Source organism: Oryza brachyantha, chromosome 3 (genome assembly GCF_000231095.2).
Source record: "Oryza brachyantha chromosome 3, ObraRS2, whole genome shotgun sequence".
Classification (NCBI taxonomy): Eukaryota; Viridiplantae; Streptophyta; class Magnoliopsida; order Poales; family Poaceae; genus Oryza; species Oryza brachyantha.
In genome coordinates, this window is record NC_023165.2 from 22095442 (window position 1) to 22119653 (window position 24212).

The 24212-nt window shown below is 36.8% G+C and overlaps 1 pseudogene; it reads right to left on the bottom strand.

Annotated features, from left to right (window-relative positions):
- Positions 1 to 436: 436 nt before the first annotated feature.
- LOC102719944 lies at positions 437 to 8173 on the bottom strand (annotated as a pseudogene).
- Between the last annotated feature and the right edge of the window lie 16039 nt (positions 8174 to 24212).

Below are 24212 nucleotides of genomic sequence, written 5' to 3' on the forward strand. Positions count from 1 at the left end.
TCATAATTATCGCGATATACCACCATAGATTTTGTTGCTTCTTCTTTTTAATTTTTTTAAACTCTCATGATATTTGCACCATAGATTTTGTTGCCTCTTTTCAGTTTTTTAAATTCTCATGATATTTGCCGAACGAAACCGATTACCATATTGTAAATTCTCACGATATTTACCGAACAAAACCGGCTTAGATGATTATCATGGTAAGTTAACCCCTGCATGGGGTCGCTCGGAGGGGAGATGGGAATAGGTCCATTTCAAATGCTCATGGGTGTTGGTTTAAATGCGTATCAATGTGGCGATGAATAGTTTTCCACTTTGATCTAAAGCCATTTCCAAAGACGAAATTAAAGATCTCAGAGCTAACTCTGTCATGCAGACCTACATTTTGCAAAATACTACTAGAAAACAAATTCATGTGAAGTCAGGATAACAATAGAAGCAAATTAGCAGTAGTAGCAACTCCCAGTCTACGGACAGCAGTGGCTATACTTGTATAAGCATGTAGACGAGTCGTCAATACATGGACAAACACAAAGATAGATATGCATTGGACAGACGCTGACAAAGCTACTAGTAGTGCTACAGTTCTTGGCAAAAGATCGATCCACACAGCAACTATAATTTCAGCAGTAAAACATGAACTGCTTGACATTCTCCTTGACCTTGGGCAGCGGCTTCACAGCCACTGGGGCAACAGCGTCATGCAGCCGAGCGCCCGCTGCAGAAGACGATCCCTGGTCAGAGTGGCCCTCCTCCAGGTAGTGACGAGCTCTGAACGCCGCCAGGTGTGCATAATACGCTGGAGGAACTGTTTGATTTCACAGACAGAACACACACAAACACAGTGATCAACTAGTATCGATTATCTGAAAAATGGAATTGAATTGTGCAGCTTACTACTATCAGCAGCAGCGCTGCTAAAGATGAAACTTCGGTTGAGACCGTGGTGTAAAAAGTTAGGGACTTTGTCATATCTATAGAAACGGATCGCGTGCAGCGTGCGTATCTGCAAGCCAGAAGAGGGAAATTTTACCACGGAATTACAGGGGACCGGTTGAAAAGGGATATATTTTTTTTCCAGGTTGGCAGATTGTCAAAGGAGTTTATTACAAATTACGACCTCAGTCTCGTGAAAAATGAAATTCTATGGGTGAATCAAGACATAGGCTATGTTTATACTGGCCCATATAAATTGGTTTTTTTCTAGGACAAAGTAATACATGATAAGGGAAATTGAAGCGGTAAAACAATAACATGGATACTAGCGAAAAATACGAAGAAATCCAAAGCACTCTTACAGTGCACGAGGTGATAGTTCTACAAGGGCTAATATAGTCATTGTGCATCATAAATTAGTATTAGTAAGGGTGATTATATGTTAAGAACCATTGTTAATATGGAGTAAGCTAATTAGAATCACTATTGCCATTAAAAATAGTGGGTCACACATCTGCTTATTTGCATGTGTGCGGCATTAATATAGTCATTGTGCGTCATAAATTAATATTAATGAGGGTGATTATATGTTAATAACCATTGTTAATATGGAATAAGCTAATTAGAATTATTACTGTCATTAAATAGTAGCGTAAAATAGGGGGTCAGAGTCAGACATCTGCTTATTTGCATGTGTGCGGCATGCATGAACACTTACTATTGAATTAAAAACAAGTGATTTGTATATAGTCTATATTCTACAAATACAAATCAAAAAATAATATGAATGAAGTTCGAAACACATTTATATTTCAAAAGCGATGCTAGCTATATATATTCTCTTTTGTTATTTTCAATGTAACCACTTGAAAAATTGGATCTAACAAAGAAACACTTTTTAAAATATTCAACATTGGTTAATAATACACATTTGAGTATATTTTAAATTACAACATTTGAAGTATGTTTGTGGACCGAGTAAATTACTCCAAATAATTACGGTATGATGACCATACTTAGTATGCATTCAACTTCCTTGGAAAGCCAAGTTGTTATATGCCCAAACAGTTTTGATCTATGAACGGCCAAGATTAAAAACTCCTCTTACCTCTATGGAGGTAAGATGGAGCACTCTAAAAGAACTAATATAATTACGCATCAGGATAATTGATGCATGTAAAGTTAGTTTTTACCAGGTAGGATGTTTCCACTACGATCCATCTGATCCCTTGCACGATGATCTTCAGGAAAAAGCCGTGTGTGATGCCTCTTCTGCACCACAACAAATGTAACAGGAGGGAGGTAGCCCTCCTCTATGCTAGCACAAGCCTGCAAGCATAAGTACGAAGACCAGCAAAATCACATACAACAAGTCAAGCTAGCATGAAAACAAAACAGAAAATCAACAGGAAACATAATGAGTGAAAAGGACCTTGCGAATTGCATCCATTTCATATAGCAGAACTTGGCTAAACTGCCCTTCACTAACACCATCACTGCATGCCAAGAAAACCGAGTTTTCAGTGTAAAAAAAAAGGACAATTAGAATACACTATAACACAAATTATTTGCTTCACAAACCGATAGAATATTATCCTTCCAGGTTTGCGGGACCCGTTTGCTTTATAGAAAGACACTAGCAATTCTCTGCAACAAAAATGTTTTTTATTGAATAAAATAGTGCCTGAGGTTATCGCAGCAAAAGAAAAATCAAATTACACACTCATGACAGAAGTACCTTATCATCCCACCATAAACAACTCCCTTCTGTGAATCCTTCACCTTTGTGAAGAGATCAGCTATGATCTCCATTCGATGGCTTTGTGAAGAAACCAAGCATTTGTATTTTGACACTTCTGGCCAATCAATTGATGCAACAACCTGTCAACAGTTACTAACATAATTTAGAACAAACACATAGCATATCATGAGAAGAAAACTGACAAACAAGATAGCTAGTAAAAGAAATTAATGGTTTCTCAAAAAGGAGTAAAATATCACTGGATGCCAGTATCTGTGAACTAATGAGGGCAACACTTCAAGCAAGATATAGTAGACGCACCAACAAAAAAGATGCATGATCCCTTTTTCTTACCACGCGTTTCCTCAATGTACATATGTTTTTTTTATCACTTCACTTTTTGACAAAGGCACGCCTTTGACAAAACACCATAATAGGAAAATGATAATGCTATCCATACAACTGAGTTCATAACAAATGCGATCGCTGTTTATGTAGAATAGTTCATTTTACACTCCTTATATAGCCAACAATCAACGTTTAGCATAAGCACCTCCATTTATGATTTCTAATATAAAACAAACTAGCAGAATATGTCGCATACAATCACTGAAGTCATTGGCTATATTTTACAAAAGAGTAGCGTTTACAAACTAAATGAATTTACATCACCATGAAAAATAAGTAAAGATCAAGAAAATCGATGGAGATGAATCTTCACCAGCAGGTGGATGGGTCACATCAGCTCCAAATATTATTGTTGGAAAATCTGTTAACAGAGGAATTCTACTGTACAACGCATCTTCCAGTACTGTATTACGACCACCAACCTATGTTCAAATCGTTAATTGAATGAGTTCTACCCTCAAAAGATAGCTACATTGCTTGTAAAAAAAAGAGACATGTCCATGACAGCCAAAGCATACCCTACCTTAACATTGATTTTAAGCGCCAGGTTTTGGAGATATTGTTGGCCGCCTTTCTGAACATTCTTAGGTAAGCAACACTGAGTTATTACACCAAGTTCAGTTTCACAGAGCCGCTTTATCCTTCCTGCAGATGTGATGTCAGACACTAGATAGCTAGTAAAAACAATTATCATCAATTTGAGAAGTAATTTATGTGCTTACCATAAAAAACACTTGCATTCACATCAGGTAATACTATTATCAGTAACTCAAGCTGTTGCCCGATCACACCTTGTTGAGAAAGCAATTCTGTAGATTGTCGATGTATGGATCTGAGAGCAGCGTCTAAGTTATCTTGACGTGCTTGTCCAATATCGACACATGGTCTCCCATTTATTTGCTATGAGAAAAGGAAATATAATGCAATGTAACAAATATGTGTACCTTGGTGAAAGAGGCACATTCTAAAAGAAAAGATTTTTTACCATGCCAATGTTATTGCACACACGGAACAAATTATTGCAAAACATCCAAACTTCATCCAGATGCACGCGAGAAGCAAAACTCAAGCATGCCCAATAATTGATGGATCCTCCATTGAGCATCGTCTGAAAAAAAATCAACAAACACAAAGGAATAATTATTCTCATTTTCATTCAAGTTAACTACAGTTAGCAAAAATAGTACTGTGGTTTATATGAACAAAAAAGGGAAATATTTACAAAAAATTAACACTGTTAATTTTTATTCCAGAAAAATACAAACCATGTGGAAAGATTACATACAATGTTTACCAAGTACTCCATTCATTAAACTTCGGTCACTAGCATAATATGTTTAAAAATGTGAGCATATAATTTTATGAGCTTTTTTACTATCCTTCAAATGGTACCTTGAGATACCACATTTTCTAATGTAAAAGCTACAAACTTGGTACCTCTAGGTATTAGGTACCTCGAGATACTAAAATTTAACATAAAAAATTTGGTATCACAAGTTACTTTCTTAAGAACCATTGCCTAATTTTATAATTACCATTGATAGTAGTAGATACTTTCTCAAAACAGAAGGTAGAAAAGAATAGACAGAAGCCCGACCAGCACGAATGCCTTAAAAGCACGTAACATTATCATCTACATGTATTGTACTGCTGGTGAACATAAATAATTCAAATGTAGGTCCAATTTGATGTACAGCATAATTCAAAATGAAAATAATATACCTTGTTAGTCATGTTCCACTGACCAATGGAAGGGATACATACTTTCTCTCGTCCTGAGTCATGATATTTAAGCTAAAAGATAGATATAGTAAGTCCAATGTACATAGAACAGATAATGATATATTTCACCCAAAATAGATATATTTTTACCCTTGGAGCAGGCAGTACACGAGCATCGACCAAGGAAAGTTGGTTCAACACCTTGATGCCAAATTCTTCGGCATAACAATCATTGCCATAGCTGTTCCTATTAGCAATATGTGAGAATATATAGAAAAGGTAAATTGTAAACAACAGAGAATACACAATCTAAGATAAGGAGAAAATAATATCTATCATGCATTCATGCAACAGGAAAATACATGCCAAAGATAGGTGAAATTTCACCTCTAAAATACTACTCTCCCTTTGTGCTGGTCTCTCACATGCCAACTTCAATATACTTGTGACTTGGCGCTCATTTAATTTTTTAGAATAGCGTTGTCCTTCTAGTATGCTGCAAACCTGCACAAGGTATGTACATTTCATTTTAACAACATATGTATGCAAGTATTAGACGAGCATTATAAGTTACCAAATAGATATAGTAGCCTTTAGAACCCTAAAAATAAGCAGCTACCTCCATAGGTAAATATGTTGGCCTGCTGTCACTGCCAGCTTGAAGGCATGGCCAGTTAATATATTTTAACGAGTGATTGTATTGGCGTTTGAAGTACTGGACAACTGATACCCTTGTCCCGTCTTTATCGAACCTGTCCAAGCAACCAGAATAATTTAACAATATGACATGGAGAAATAGATAAAATTCATTTCGAGAAATTAAAAGGTGCAGCAGGTAAGAAAATAGATACATCAATTCATTCAACGGAGCTGAAGTTAGTCCAGTAATCTTGTAATGTATGGACATATCACGTCGATGTGTGGCCACAACCTGGACTCCTTTAAGGGCTTTCTTTAGCTACATTGTAAAAACACAAGACAAGAAACGATGCAAACCATCAGTATTGTACACATGAAAAGTTTAACCTTGGGTGAAAAAAAAAGGCACCATAGTACATACTTTCAGACGGTCCTGATCATATAAACGTCTGGATGCATCACGAATGTTCAGATACTCCAACGCAAAATTCATTACTGGCTGAGCCTTGTAAAATGCTGTTGCAGAAATATCTGGACAAGAAAAAAAGTTCATGAACTTACTCATTTGCAATTAATGAGCATCATAACAATGATGGAAGTTTCTAGAGATCAGAAATCATGAAATACAATCTTTTTGACACAGAGGCAGCTTAACTTATGGTCAGTTAGGTATTCTCTATGGATGAACACACAAATTTTTTGAACACCAACGATCAACTCAAAGAATGCAACCTGTATGGATGCTCATATAAATAGTTAAATACTACTTTCATGGGTATAGCAAAGAACTTGTGTGTAGAACTGTAAATGTTTGATTTAAGGTAAAGAATAATGGGTGTTACCAATATTAAGCGACAATCCCATCTGCGTGGGACGTAGACTCTGGTAATATCCTCTCCAGCATTCAACACCACTTCCAATCTCACCACCATGTCCAAATGACTGAGAGAAAAACGATCTCGAGATGGACGTGTACCTGTCACAAGTTAATTGATTAACAAGAAATATATGCTTATGTAAGATAACGTTATGAACAACCAACACTAGACAACTTCAAAAGAGAGAATCCGGCAGATATTGTCCATGAACTTGAGCTACAGCTCCATATAAGGGAAAAACGCACGACGCATTACCTTGCGGTGGGGCATTCCCTAAGAGCGATATCGAGTGCTTGTATGGTGTCCTGAGGCAGTTCTCTCTGCCTACCAGCCAAGAATTGCTTGAGGCTGTACATATCCAATTTTGCAGCATCCTTTATGGTCACTTTGAACTCTTTCTCCCTGGATAAAATAGTTATCACTCAGTGCACAATGACTATATGTACAGAAAGAAACATGGAAAGGAAGGCATCTCGTACCCCTGATTTGCTCTCACAGGATTAGCAATTTTGACAACGAATTCTCTGCTTGTGAAAGGCAAAGGACCAGCCGTAAACAAGCTTTTTCTTCCATCATAAACAGGCGATCGCCCATCCAAGTATTGTTGGTGTAATCTTACAAGTTCCTTAATTATTGTCCGGTTCCGTTCTCGAGATCTTGATTCAGGGGTGATTGCAACCTGTACCGATAGACACAATAATTGCACTTATAAGAGAAAATATGTTTAATTAGTAGAGTAACAGTTTGCACTTTAGCTAGAATGAATGCATGATCAACTATTGAGTAAAGTACATCTTTTAAGGGATAGCAGCATAACTTAGTGTAGAAAGATTACAAAATGACACGTCTCAACCTTGGCATAGTTAATCAACTAGTTACAAAAAAAGCTACTCCATCTTTTGACACTTCTGGACCTGTGCAACCAAGCAATTCAAACTTAATTTGAGCATAAATACGCTCAAATTATCAAACTAAAGCAGTATGGAACAAACTACATATATGTTTGTCGTTGGAAATCTTTTTTCACGGTTAATTGTTCTATGTTGATTTAGTGTTAAACAGCAAACGTAAAATGAAAAGTGAAAACAGCAGGAGAGATGGATCTTCATCACTCGGACGTATATTTGCTTGTCACATAAAGAGGTATCAAAAAAATTTTAAGAAAAAATAACACGATAATTAATATGATATATATCAATTCACAGCGTGCAAAGTTCAAATTCAACTTACACAAATTATAAAAAAATAAAAACTAAAACAAATATATGCACACACAAAGTGAAAATTATTATTTTATAGATGTTAAATTTAAACTCGCATGTGTGTAGAGTGATATCTCTAGTATTAATCTATCTTATCATTTTAAATTTTATTATAACTAGTATTTAGGTCTTGTTTAGTTCCTAATTTTTTTTCTAAAAACATCACATCGAATTTTTGGACACCTAAATAAAACATTAAATATAGATGAACCAAAAAACTAATTGCACGGAAGAAATCTTGAGATGAATCTTTTGAGCCTAATTAGTCCATGATTAGTCATAAGTGCTACAGTAACCAACATATGCTAATGACGGATTAATTAGCCTCAAAAGATTCGTCTCGCGGTTTCTAGGCTAGCCGTGAAATTCGTTTTTTCATTCGTATCCAAAAACCCCTTCCGACGTCCGATCAAACATTTGACGTGACACTTCTCCCAAAAATTTTCTTAATTTAAACACCCCCTTATATGATGTCTAAAAAGGGTGGATATCAGTGAACAGTGATCAAAATACTTTCCCAAGAGTAGTAGTACTTCGTAATGGTAGATGGCCATGTCGGCAAGCTGCACGATGAAATGGTTGGCGCGGACGCGGCACGGCCTCCCGACCGTCCCGAACCCCGGCCGAGCCGGGAACACCACCGCTTTGCTCGACGTCGGCGGCAGCCCACCGGACGCCTTGACCACCTGCGACAGCGCCTTATCCTCCCCCGCCGCGGCCACCGGCGCCGAAGACGACGACGATGAAGCCCCCTCGCGCGCCTCCGCCACCGCCATCTTCGTCTCCACCTCGCCGCTGAGCACATCCACCTCCGCCGGCTGCAGCGCCGGGCCGGATCCCGTGCCCCGTGGAAGCTCGACGTCGTGCCCCTCGGCGGTCACGCCACCTCGGCCGCCGGCTCTGCCTGGTCCACGGGCATGCACAAACTGCCCGCGTCCGCGTCCGCGCTCGCCTCCACGGCCACGGCCCGCATCGCGACGTCCCCCTCGCTCGCCGCCAAACTCGGCGCCACTACCTCTCCCCTGCCCCCGGCCGCCGCTCCCACGGCCACGAGGAGCGCCGCCACGCTCACCGCCCCATCCTCCACCGCGTCCCCCGGCGTGCTGCTCTCCAGCGAAGCCGCGGCCACCGCGCCGGCCGCCTACTCCGCCGCCGCCGCCTCCTCGCGCAGACATCGAAGCCGGAAGCGGAACCACCGGTGGAAGGAAGGTGAAGCGAGACGAGGTGGGGGAGGAGCAGTGTATATGTGTATATATATATGTCGATCGGTCGTGGAGACGTGGAGTCGTGGACCCACGACCCAAAACCCGTTAAGGTTTTGCTCTATTAGAACGTACCACCTCCGTTGTATAATATAAAATGTTTAATTTTTTTTATGTTTGATCATTTATCTTATTTAAAAATTTATACAAATATAGAAAATGATAAGTTCGTGCTTAAATTTCTTTCGATAATAAAGTAAGTCACAAGTAAAATAAATGATATTTTCATAATTATTTAAATAAGACAAATAATGAAACATTGCAAGCAAAAAGTCAAATATCTTATATTATGAAATAATGAGAGTAGGTACATTTTAATACTCTACCCATGGGTATGTTCGAATAAGATAAAACCTTCGTCCAACGAGTATGACGGGTGTGGGTACATTCTATTGATATCGAACCCATTAATTTATGGGTTTAAAATACCAGTGTTGTTGTTGCATGGAGCTTGGCAAGGACATATATAACAGTGAGACAACAGTCATCTATATACGTTCACGTCAGATTAGCAAGCCTACATAGCATCATTAACTCAAGAAAAACTGGATTGGCATCTCTTCGTTCGTCTACTGTTTAGATACATGCTCCTAGGTTGCATACAATATTTTCTAGAGAAATACTTCATGCCACAAATACAAACATAAAAAATAAAATATTAAATATACTGTAGACAGCGAAGTAGACAACCTATTGGACAAGTTATCTATTTAGTTGTCTTTATATATAAAATAGATAACAACCGTTTATACTATTGTACAGCTCTAATAGGTTCTACACTATTTAAACTATAATATTATAATTATTAATTTTGCAATGTGATTGCATTGTTTGTTCATTGATTTTATATCATATCCTTATGTTTTCAAATCTTATATTTCTAAATTTTAATATACGCATTTAACTGCAATGTATACTCTATTATTGTGCATAATTATAATGCATGAAACGAGTATGGGTATCAACGGATACCCATCCCCATGAAGATATGGGTATGGGGGATTTTGTAGCCGCTGACGAGTGTGGGTATTTTAGTGAGAGAATTTAATTTTAACCGGTGTAGGTATGAGGTATAAGAACTCGTCTGGTCGTGGTGAGACCCGATGGTCGATGTCATCACACCATTCAGGTGATGCAAGCACACCCGCCACTACCAACTCTCGCCTTCTCGCTGACGCGTGACTCCTCCCACTTTCAATGTCAATACATGATTTATAGATTTCGTGCCCTTTATCTGTTTGTCTTATACAAAAAATTTATAATTTTTGTTTTAAAAAATAGTGACATATAAATATTATTATGTTTTATCATAAAATAATAATAGAAATAATACTAATCATAATTTTTTTAAATAAAACGGACGATCAAGTTGAACATAAAAAATGGAAAAATATACCTATTATAGGAAGGACAGAGGAAGTGATTTTCAGTAGCTATTCATTAGTTTATACGATAAATTAATTACTATATAATTACAAATCTACTCTACAAATACAAAATACAAGACAATGAACTTCGATGTAAAAATTGCAGAAAGCATATCTTCAGGCAGTCCGAGAGCGGGTTTTGAGCGACGGTGCTGAGCATGAGGATGCGTGCAGGCGAGCGGAGTGCGGGTGATCACTATAACAAATATAACAAATATGACTTTCTATGACAAATTTCTCGTGACATTGGATCAATTCGTCACTATGCAATCCTATTTTATAACATTTAATATAGGTAATGCTGCTTAGTGACAAAAATAAGGTGATCGTCACTAAGACTATAATATCGTCATAAACTAACCCAGTGATATATCGTGACGAAATTTAGCTTGTCATAAGAGGCTAATCATCAAACTTCACGGGGAGTTTTTGAAACTCTTTTTTTTGGAAAAATCGATTAAATAATAGTTTGTTTGCAGAATTTATATTAAAAGAGTAAAAGAGTTAACAAGTGAAGTAAATGTGGAAAATAAAATTTCGTAGTTAGCTATGACTAAGTTCTCTAGTTTGCTATGCCCATATACGCCTCTTGCTATGCCGAAGTTACAAAGTTTTGCTATGCCAGTGTCTTATCACCTCTTTTTCTTTCGTTTTCTTTTGCCAACTCTCGATTTTTATACCAATCCATGGATTTTCTATGCAAATGTCCCTTATCCTGTGAACCTTGAGTATATTAAAAAAATGGACAATTTATATAAGTTAAGGTGAAATTTAAGAGTAAATAGGAAATCATCTTGGCTCCTGTATAAGTTAATTTACTATTTTGTTCCTTTTAGATTAGTTTTGTTGGAGAATTCTACTATTTAGTAGACTAAAACAAAAGTTAATAATGTATTTCTTGTGATTAAATTTGCAAAATCATATTCTTACCATATTCTTATATTCGATGTTCAGACCCAGTAGTTCTTGGATGTATGCATTTTCTCCACCATGAGAGGCATTGAGCAGAGCATACCTATGAGCGGCTTGCCTTGAGTGGAGTGGACAGGCCACCACCTCCAGTTATTGCCTCTATGCGTGTATGCTGATATGCTCTATATATCATATACTCTATCTTTCTGATTTTTTTTCATATCCATATCGAATGCAACATTTTTCTTGTCTGTTTTGTGCTACTTAATATTGCAGCTGATCTTGCATTCTTTTCTCAAGTTCTGTGACAGCACATGGAGCTAAGTATTACTAACTGAATGACCTTTGTATATAACTCATAAATGTATGCCAATTTTGTAGATCATAGATGACTGAATATAAATACACTAGAACTGCCTCCGGATGCATGAATGCTCTCTGCAAGTGTTTGCTGCATGGATGAACGTCTGTTATTCCATCCCGTTAGTACTTGAACTTTGCAGATATATATTGCTATTAGTAGAAGTTTTGCATGACAACTTTGTTAAAGAATATCTGCTTATGGAACTTTGTAGGGTTTTTCACGAGCTTTACATTGCCAAAGTTTTAAAACTATTGTTCCAGTCAATTTCATATGAGAGGTATGATTTATTGTTTCCAGTAATGTTTTATGTCAATTTTTTAGGATACTAGATTAACTTCCTGCATTCACTTTTTAGTTGAGATTTTGAGAGATCGGGCTCTGGAAGCATGGAAGTCTTGCCCCTGCAGAAAATTCGTTGTGAGCACAACAGTGACAATGTGTTGGAACTTGTATGTGCGTATATCTGTATGTGACTGGGTTGTGCTATATTGAATGTTAAATGGGTTTGTTCTATGTTGAATGTTAAATGGGCTTGTGCCATATTGGATATTTATTGGCATTATATAACCTCTGGGATATATGGGTTGTTATTGGATATAATACTTGGGCATATGTGGGCTTTCGAAATGAATTTGGCCAACTTGCCATATAATACTAATTTTACATGCAATTGGGATACCTAATTGGGCCTAGACCTAATTAGATAGCCCAATTGCAGGCCCATTTAGGCTTTTGCCCACTGGGCTTTTCATAGGCCACAAAATATTTTATGACAAATCAAATTGTCATGTTATACCTGCCATATCAGCGCCACGTGGTAGTGTTAAGATTTTATGACGTTTTTTGTCCTACGTGGTTACTATCTGGTCATTAAAGCCTAGTGACTTATTACGTTTCATCGATGACGACAATGAGTGTCATAAACTCAATGACGACAGAACGATCGTCACTAGATCAATGACGAAAAAATATGTTTTCGTCATAAAACATGATTAGAGATGCATGATAGGTGACGATCAACTTTTCGTCACATGAATGTCACAAAGTTTAAACCATGACATATTTTTAAGTTTTTGTGACGCAAATGAAACGTCATCTATCATAAGATTTCTTGTAGTGGATCCAACTGGTCCTCCGACGTTGTTGATCTCGTTGTTGTTGATGATGACAGCAAAGTCCTCCGACAAGGAGGACCAGTGTGGCGGTGTCCGTGCGTCCTCGTCCTCGGAGAGGTCAAGCGCGTCGTCGGCCGACGGCGATGGTGGAGGTGAGGGCTCCGGTGGGTGGCGCTCAGCGAGGCGGTGTCGTGGTGTTCCTCCTCGGCTACCCGTGCTCATCCAAGCAGTTCGACGGGGTGGCGGAGTGGGGGATGGCGACGACTCAGTGGCTGCGCTCGGAGCCTCTTCTGGGTCCTCTTCTTCGTCGTCAGCGACTATGATGAACAACGGGGCCACACCCGTCCTTGCCGCGATTGTGGTCGGCATGGGCGGCGGTCCTACTGTCATCGATGAGGGTGCCACGGCCGACATCGTGGCCGTGGCAGTGAAGGAGGATACCCCAGACGCTCCGAGATACGGGTATCCAAAGACGATGGGTTCCACCGGCGGGAGTCATGGAGCGGTGGTGTAGTCCGGCCTTAGGGGGCATGGTCCAAAACCATGGATGGCGAGGTATTGGCTCGCTGTTGGTTACTGCAACCCAACTAGGGCCTGCCCCTGGGTCTTTCCCTGGACGGCGGAGGATGCCAAGGTCTGGAACTATCTGGACACCACCGAAGTGGTGCCGATGGTTGTTGCCTTGCTCGTTGGGGCGACGTCCGCGGCAGCTATTGAAGACGTTGCGTCGATGACGGCCATAGGAGCGCAGGCGATGGTAGACACCGCGGAAGATGTAGTCGTGGCGGTTCCTAAAGATCCGTCGACGGCGGTGGTTCCGGTGACCTCCAGTGCCCCGGAGGATGCGGAGGATGGCGAGAAGAATGGAAACGGTGAGTCTTGAAAACATCCTCACCCTTTTTCTTCAGCGAGATCACTGGTTTGCCTCCGGCCAAATCGTCGGGAACTGCTCTCTCTCTTTTTCTCTTCACTCTTCGCTCTGTGGCAGTACGTGCTTGATAACGTGTTAAAGTGAATGACAGTAGAAAATCAAGTGTTCTTTATTAATGGGTCACTGTATATATTTACAGATGATAAAAGGTAACTGCATGTCAATTCTTGATCGTGGGTGTGGAGACAGTTGCCTGCACGCGGTTGCTAGCGCCTTGGATGCTGACCATATTCTCAACACTGATAACGGCGTTTCGTCGCTGTGTTATGTCACGTTTCTGTGTGTGGGCGAGTTCCCTGCGCTGTCGAGTCGTAATTACTCCAGGGTTGCAGAAAAGAACGCAATGATGAGTACTGTATGATGGATTGAGTTGAGCGGCGATTCCTCGAAATCCAAAACCCAACACGGGTATGATGAGGCGACACGACTCCAAAGTCCAAAATCCACAACCAAGAACACAGAACTCTCATCATCACACACACGCACCAAACACCATGAAGAAGACAGCACGTCGGTCTGCCTGGTTCCAAGGATTTTAGAACAAAAATTGTAAAGAATTAGAACTGTTTTCTGCCAAAAAAAAGAGGAGAAAAGGATTAAAAATTTTCACGTTTTGAGAATGTCCCTAATCACACCAAACAGTTGAAATGTCAAAAATTTTACTGCCTACCTCTGTCTATGTTTGAGGCCGTTGATTTTTTATACATGTTTCACCATTCAGCTTATTCAAAAAATTTACATAACTATTAATTATTTTTATATTATATTATTTATTGTTAAATATACTTTTATACATATATATATAACTTTATATATTATAAAATTTTTTAAATAAGACGAATAACCAAATATGTATAAAAAGGTGAATGGCATCAATCACGTACAGAGGGAGTATAACACCTTGAAGGTGCTCAAGGTGGATGAGTTGTTTGTAAAAGTGAGTGATGGACGGAACTATAATCAGCGTCTTGTTGTTCATGTGTACTATATGACCAAGCAAATAATTATCTATAAATCGGCGCAGAACTAGAATTTATTTAAGAGTAGAACAAAATTAGTATAATTTACGTAAATTTATTGTTTTCTTTTATTTTCTCAATTTAGAGTGTAATTTTAATGGGAGTAATTTTACTTGAGTACCAAAATTTTATACCTACTAAGAATGATAAAATTACTCTTTTAATGGATATTTAGACCTAGGATTATGGCTCTAGCCCAATCTATTCTACTCCTCATATAGCCACTGCCCACTGGCTATAAATATAAGTACATATATTACATATTTGAACTTGGATGAACATATTCCATCCCAAACAATCTAACTAGCTGAGCTAATTTAAGCTTACGATAACCATGCAAGTTAAAGCCAAGAATTCTACCAAAATGTAAAATGTTCTGAGTGACTAAATTTGCCATTGCCAGTTTTCTAAGTATTTGACAAAAAAAAAATCAAAATGTTGGCGGATGCCAAATCTTACCATTGTATGATATGTTTGATTTGAAGCCAAAACTTGTCCTGCCAAAATATTGATATTTTGAATAATAATTAGCCATTGTTTGGTTTGTGATCAATACTTGCCTACAACTCACGTATGTTGCCAACATATCTGCATGGATAAAAATTAACTTGCCTGTGATTTGACGTTACCCATAGTTTTGTATGGTAGCAAACCAAACGAACCTGTAATTTGGAGGAAAAAAAAACTGGCGGTCGCCACATCTTACCATTGAAAAAAATACGACCATTTTTTCTTCTGTTATACCTGTAAGCCAAAATTTGAATTTCTAAGTTGAATTTTAGGTTTTTAAACCATAATTTATTTTCTATTCTTGACTTTTGACTTTTATGTCGATAAGAATACGTATATAAAAGTTTTATTCATCGATTATTTTTTATTTATAAATATATCGAAAAAGAGGAGAGTTTGCCAAGAAAATTGAAAAGGCAACAGCGACATTGAATCAGGGAGGATTCTACAATTTTGAGGACCCTAGATAAACTCAGTGCCATGTACCCTTGCGGCCAAATATTTGCACGTGTAATACATACTATATAACAATTTATCCTCTAAAATAACATAAATAAACATTAGTAGCTATCATGATGCACAATGTATTAACTCTAAAGAGTTAACTTGCAATATATTATCTATTATGGATTTTGTTAAATAATGTTGATAGTAAAATGAAAACTAAAATAAAGAGTACTAATGAGAAAAAAATAAACAAATCAAAAAAAATAATTAATGACTAAATTTTTTTATTTATGTTCTTAGAAAGTTAAAAGACAGCAATACAAAGATAAACTAGAACAAGAACACATTAAAATCAAATCTAATATTGAATTTCAAAACTCAAATTTTGGCTATACCTAGAAAGCCAACAAGCAAACGATAGAGCTACTGATCTCAACCAGTAAATTATCATCATCTGTTAGTATTCGTAGCCATCTATTTTCTAAAAATTAAATAAAACGGAGCATGCCGTGGTGACTGCTTCACACGTTTTATCTAACGGATTTAATATGCCACGGCCGGCCGCAGAAACGAAAATTTATACCGTGACGAATTCGTGGCAAAAAAAAAAAAAAACTGAGCTGGATAGACCGAGACGATGCCTCGCTGAAACTGAGTTTGGGCCCTCGGCCTAAATTCGTAGGTCCACGATGGAAACCCGCGTCAGGCATTCCAGTGCAGCCCATCAAGCACTTCTCATTCCAGTGCAGCCCATCAAGCACTTCTCATTCCAGTGCAGCCCATCAAGCACTTCTCATTCCAGTGCAGCCCATCAAGCACTTCTCATTCCAGTGCAGCCCATCAAGCACTTCTCATTCCAGTGCAGCCCATCAAGCACTTCTCATTCCAGTGTAGCCCATCAAAAAAAAAAATCCCCCTTCTCAACTTGAAAACATTTCTCAATGCGCACCCCAACTTGGACCGGAAAAACTGTACTGTGCGAAGAAATGACTTATAATTAAAGAGGGTAATTGTGGTAATGCAACTTTTAATGTGTCACAGTCTCACGGACCCAAGTAAGACAATAGTGTCAACTAGTAATATACATGTACAATACATCAGTCTCGTATAATAGATACGAAAAGAAACATTTTTTTCTCTAAAAACCATCTATTGTTTTTCCGGTTTTTATGAAAGCGGTCGTTTCTACGTAAATTGGAATGTGAAGTGGACAGACGACTTCGCTTTTAAGTAGTATGCGTGTGCCTGTCCACACCTTGTCAATTACTGACCACAAGGGAATTACAAAAGATCTTGTAGCATGTGAAGTGGGCTTAGCTTAACTAGTGAGGTTAGCCTAGTCTCAATGTATAGTTTTATGCCATAATTACTAAGACCGTAAACCAGTTAACCGACCAGATGAGTTTCATCCATGAAACCCTTCTCTTGTCTCCTGAAACTTCCTCATTTAATGACAACTGTCAAATCACTAATTTTGTTGATATGACATTTTATTTAATGTGTATGACATTCCTATAAAACATGCATTGAGACTGACCTTATGCATATGTTAGTTAACTTAGATGCACCACCTAAGCTCTTGAAGAATTGACCATGAATTTAACTAACCATTTAACCTTTGCAACACAAAAAGACCATCTAACTTAATATTTATTTATGCTCGCAATTAGTGAGGCTACTGGTTAATTAGGTAAACGTATCGAAGTCAAGGTTAATGACAAGTGAAAACTGACGTCTCTAGCAACTGGATGATGTTGGTGTATTTGCAGCAGGTCAGACTTGACTTGAAGGTCTTGTTTCTGCCTAAGTAATGTGTTGTTTTCAAGTTAGTTTGAACTTTTGAACTGTGGAATTTTTACCAACTATGGTCACCACCTGCAAAATTCTGGCTATATTAGGCCAATGGAAAATATGACGTTTTTTTCCCAAACCAAAAGGTTATATTAGGCCACTGGAACCTATCCTCTGAAATTGCCTTCAGTTTTGATCCTAGAAATGACCATGTGGTACCATGTGTAACACACTGCATTAGGTGGGTTCACATTCTTTGCTACCATTATACGTACTAATTTTTTCGCTTATGCTTATACATATAAGTTAAAACTTGAATTTTTAATCTTAAATTTGGTGTTAATTTGGAGGGTTTTTTTATCATTGTTTATTTTTCAGCGTTTGCTTTTAGACCACTAAGAACACGCACATAAAATTTTTATCTATAAATTATTTTTCATTTATAAATATATGATTTCGCTTTTCCTTAAAAAAACCAAAAGGTGAGAGAGGATACAATCCCACGGTAAGTTGGTATAGAGACTAGTATGTGGATCATAGGATAGCACGTCTTATATATAAGCGGTTTGTAAGGACATTATCTTAGCACATCTCATATATAAGTGGTTATAATGACATTATCTTAGCACGCCTCATATATAGTGGTTATAACGACATTATCGTAACACAGAGGATATAATCCCGTAGTAAGTCGTCACCGGTAACATCGAGATGTGTTTCGATTTAGTGGTACAAAATGAAAATAAAAACGTTTCTTTTGGAAACAAGAATTTTACATGATTTTCACGTGATACCAATTCTCAAACAAATTAAAGACAATTTTCTAGACCAAGAATGAAGAAAACTTGATCACACAAATTTCCCTTGCTCTCTAGTCAATCAGCCATGGATGTGGGTGCGTATGGGTCTTCAAAAGTCATCGCAACAGAAAATTCTACAAGCGCATGGAAATAAGGCAATAGATTCACACAAATGGACTTTATTGTCTACTCTTTTATTTCCTTCTTTTTTTTTTTCTCTTGTCAATGCAATGAACCTTCTGAGGCTTCCCTGAGAAAACAAAACATGCAAAGAAACAAGAACCCTAGACAATTATCTTTCATGTACATACATGATAATCCCATGAAAATGCATAAAGACAAGGTGTCGACTTTAGAAGCTTCGACTGAACAAGGTTTTTAAACATTCTTGTCTCTTCCCCTGTTCTTCCATGGAGTATTACTACAAATTGTTCAAACGAATAATTAACCGTTATTGTATACAAAAGAATACGCATGGGAGATCAACGAGACACGTAGAACATTGGTCCAGAATATGCATGGCATGGAGCAGGACCCTCTTGTAACTGCTACCTCCGTTTTATAACTTAAGATGTTTGATTTTTTTAATATTTGACCATTCGTCTTATTTAAAAATTTACTATAAATATAAAAAATGGTAAGTTGTGTTTAAAGTTTTTTTTATAATAAAGTAAGTTACAAGCAAATTAAATGATATTTTCATATTTTTGGAATAAGACAAATAGTCAAATATTATAAAAAAATTAAACATCTTACGTTATAAAATAGAGGAGTACCTACCAAACACATGCGTTGCATCATTCATCAAGCTATACTTTCTGCAGCCTGTTTATCTTGCTGCTGCAGACAGTCGCCAGCAGGTTAGCATTTCCGTTGATGGACATAAGAAGGCACCACCATCTACCTACCAGCGAGCTGAGCTACCTTATTGGTTCTTTTGGATTTTCATAAAAAAAAACTAAACGATATATTTATAATTAAAAAATAATTTGTAAATAAATACATGATTTTAGCGATATAGTACAGAAGCAAAGGTTGAAAATAGGATCTCATCTTTTGCTTATGCTTATGAGCCAAAATTTAATTTTTTTAACCTTAAATTTAGAGTAGATTTGAGGGTTTTCTCATTGTAGTTTATTTTCCCGTCTTTGCTTTTAGATCGCTAAAAACATGTATTTATTTATAAATTATTTTTATTTGGAAATATGTTGTTCCTCTTTTTTAAAGAAAATGCCAAAAGATACCCTGATATTCTTTGTCCCAGAAGAAAATTCCCTTTCAGGATCCCTTTATTTAGATTCTACACCAGTTAAGCAAGCTGTGGGACCAACACAGTTCTTATATAAACTGTAAGAACTCAGTAGGTCTTTTTTTTAGAACTAACTCAGTAGTATTGATTGTTGATCCGATCCCGTGGGCATCGATCGACTCCTGGTTAACTATAGCAACACTAGTTTTGCTGAGAATTGATTATGTACGTCAAAATCTATACAATTTATTGTAAGACAATATATTAGTACTAACTTCATATTTTATTAGATAACACCGTTGATTTTTTAATATATGTTTTTTATTCATTTTGTTTAAAAATTTTATACAAATATTTAAAAATATAAGTTATAATTAAAATACATTTAGTACCAAATCCAATCAATAATAATAATAACCTAAGTTCTTTGAATAAGACAAATCATCGAACATGACAAAAAGTTAGCGGCACCATTAAAATCTAGAGGGATATGTTTCAAGCTCAAGGTGAAGGGTCACCTACTTCATGGTGATATATCATCTTATCCATTGGATCAAAATAAGCCAAATAGCCAATAGCTAAATTTGACGATAATTATATGAGGCTAATCATTCTCTTCTTTCTTTCCCTTTGACCTCAGAGTTTGTTCTTAGTTTGGATGTGCCAAAGAAAACACATTTTGATGGTGTGAAGAAATAGCAACAAGATCAACTGAGATTAACTACCCCATCTTTTCACTTCCACTTATGTTTTAATCCAAATTTACATTTTCAATTTTAAATTTAGAGTCAACGTTAAGATTATTTTCATCATACTTTATCTTTTTAGCCTTTTCTTTTAGATTACTATGAATACTTATATAAAAAATTTAATAATAAATTATTTTTCACTTACAAATATATTGTTTGACTTTTTCACCTTAAAAAAAGCAAAAAGATGACATGCTAGCCTCATCATACCAACCGTACCTACGGACTGAACTGCATCCATGATCCATGCATGCATTCTTCTCTTTGCCTTAGCCAAGACAGCTACAGCATCACTGCAGCAATGTCAAATGGTTGATTTGTGCCAAAATGTGGTTGAAATTTATGAAGAAATCGAGAACTAGATACGTTCCCAAAGTGAATGGAATATTGCCAAAATTCTGGCAAACTAACCGAATAGCAGTCAAGTGTGGTCAACGCTAACGAGTAGGAGTAATTATCAACCAAAATCTGGCAAACTTAGGCTTCATGCCGTACACTGTTAGTGATGTACTTCTTGCCATCCTTTTCATCTAGTCATTTTAGCACACGATATATGCATTTATCCTGACTCCACTATGAGCATGTTCTTAATGAGATTTGCTTCGGTCCAACAAAAATATCTCGAGGTACCGGTACCCCAAGGTACCAAATCATTTTTCATCATTGGATCTAGCTGAGAAGGATGTGCACAGTTAAATCTAACGATCAGAAACGATTGGTACCACGAGATATCGATACCTCCTCGAGGTACTTTTGTTACTTTTTATTGGATTGAAGCAAATCTCGTTCTTATTTGTTTCTAACTTTCCAAAAAAAAAAGAAGGGTTCTTTTTAGCCTAACTAGCACAAGCCAGCCTCAATGTTTGACCAATTGACCTGCTTGCTGATATACTGCTGTTCCTGATACAAATTCCATTCTGCCAGAATTCCATGTTTTCTATCAAGTTTGAAAAATTTTGCAACATCAAATTACCCATTTGTGCCCAGGGCTGAGTTCGTCGCTGCCTGATAGCAACATTGCTTCTGACTTCTCTCTGCTTTGAGGAAATTTTAGAAAGCGTTCAAACAAGGACTTTGGTTTTTGACTTTTGGATATGATGTTATCCACTATGACAAGCAGTAAATTTTGTTTAGTGATGAAATCTGATGATCAGAAATGACAGCAACATGTCTTTTGCTGCTTATCACTGCGTTCATGTGAAACATGTGTTCAACGGTTTTTGGTTGAAGTGTGGAAAAATTAAGAACAAGTGGCCATCCATTTCTGTGTGTCTCCCCCACTTGGAATGGGATTCGATTATGATCCCCTTGAGTCTTGGAGATCAATGCTTGACAAAATTAATTGGTTCCTGTCGTATTCAACTTATACCATATGAATCAAGAGTCTGAGACTAATAATCCTTTTCCACTTAGGTTTTTCGTAAGTATTAAGTACTCAGTAGATCAAATTTTGAGCATATACTTATAAGACTTTTTGGTCTTATCTAAATTCATCAATTGATGAATGTATATAATTTATATATATGTCTAGATTCATTAGCATCTAAATAAATTTAGAAAAAACTAGAAAGTCTTAAATTACGAAATAGAGGAAGTACATAAGTTTGCCATGACAATCTACGGTGAGCATCTTGTGCTAATAATCTTCTTGCACTTGCTACGGATAAAATGTAAATTGTCAAAATTCTAATGTTATTCGAAATATGTAAAATGTGTGCTTTTTTTCCTTTGGGAAGTGTGTGTGTTAGTACCAACGACAATTTGGCCATCTCGGACCTTTCATGTGTTATATTGTGATTTTGGGGGTTAAAAGAGGTAAACAAAACCGCATACTAATTAAAGGACGTATTGCAATATTACAGAGTAACAATATGGAATCAGGGGATGTTATAGACCTATAATTACCACCACCGCTATCAAATGCTTTTTAAATCAGTCCTCCATCCGTTTCGTATGATAAGATTCTTTTGTCTCACGTAAATTCATCATCGATCAATATATGGTTATAAATGTTTATTCCCATCTACATTAATTCAAATAATACTAAACAAATTTTATATTATAAAATGGAAGGAATGAGTATATGTTAGGGCACGTACAAAGGTGCTTATTAATTAACTGACTCTCTCAATCACCACGTAAGTAAATTTGGTGACGTAGAGGAAAGAGATAGAAGGAGAGAGAAAAGCTGTTGCCATGCATGGCAACGGCTTAGAGTCGAATCTTAGCATTTATTAAAAGAAACTTTGTTACACGAGGGTGTATAAAAAAGAAACTAGCGTAATAAAAATATTTTATTGTATTAATGAAGAAACCATACGTTATTTTATTTTTGTACGTATCATTAGAAAATTGACTCTTATTGCTGATGTGGCTTGAGATAGAGTCTACAATAGGCTCTACCATTAAACATGTCCTTATGATTTTAAATTAAGGTCAACGGACGAAAAGATAACATATGCAAGTAACCATTATGCAATATTAAGGAATGTTGGGAAGTAACTAAATACAATTTGAAATTGGAGAAGGTTGGCATATTTATCATCATCGTTACCTTGTTTTTTTAATTAATCATTAAGGAGTATATGTCATTGTGTTTGGTAGGTCTCGAGTCTATGATAGTGTACTTAACCAGAACTCCTAACCTACATCATTCATATATGTTAGCTGCTTACGTTGGTCAAACTATTCGGAAAACAAAATTATAATGACACATTCTTATGCTTATATATATGCATATTTTGGGCCATCTATTTACCAAATGACTAGTTTTATTTTATTTATCAACCACTTTTTAATCACTAACAATATTCGACAACTCATACATATGTATCCTTTTAATTTCTTGGTATTGATGCTAGCTTGCAAATATTCACCGAAAACAGTTGATTAATTTTGTTTTCTTAGACACCTAAAAGCTAGCTAGAGTACAGACAATCCCATTACTCAAATAGCTTGACTGCTAAGGCCATTCATAATACAAGACAATAGTGTTGATTTCTATATCCTCTACATTATCGAGAAAATAGTTTACTAGCACTAGACACTACTATCTCAATATGAATCCTATTAATTCATATTTAAAATTAATACTATAGAAATCATGTCTCATGTGAGACCTAGTTTCCTCGTATTTCTTCATTTAGTCACATGTCACATTGCATTCTTATCATGCGTGATAATTCATTTAATTCTATACGCACAATCATAATCATTGCATTGTAAATGCCCTAATAACATGTTTCCTGTTTGTATAAAAAAATCAATAACTCCTAAAAAGTTTCAAAGCCAGGAAACGTAGTTCTCCCCTAAATTAAAGCTACAGACCACACATTATTCAAACTTAAGTTTTTTCCATATTCTTTTGAAAGATTTTGTCCTTTATATTTGATTAATCAGTAGTTAGTTGGGACTGGATTGCCAGTTTGGTAAAGCACAAAGATATTAATTAATTGAGCACACAATCCTACCAATTTATTCGGAATCAGACACTGTTGCTTGGTCGGCAAACGTACACGCTATCAGAGCAAGTATAACAGCGGGCTATAAGCCAGCTAAATGCTAACGTGGAAGAGAGAAGTGAAAAAAGACAGGAGGAGCTGGCTATAATCTTATAGCCAACTCAGGCAGAAGAACCAAGACACCATGTGAGAGAGACATGTGGGTTCTATATTAAAGATGAAAAGCTAACCATTAAATAAGTGGGCTATAAAAAAACTATAAAAAGTCTTATAGACGGTTTGTTGGTTATATTATTAGTCTTGCTCTCGAGTAGGGAAGATCTATTGCTGCAGTGTCCTCCACGTATGCATATGCTAGCATCACATACTCGAGGTGTCAACTGCTCTAGGAGTTGACTGTGATATTGATGACCACTATGATTAATTAATTACGATAACTATTGTTTGTTGTGAAGTATGGCCTGATCTCTGCACTGTCGATATTTAATTAATTAAGCTCGATCGATACTTATTTAGGGATTGATGGAACAGTAAATTAAAGAATTAAATTGCTGGTCAACTGCACCAACATTATCTTTTCGTTTCT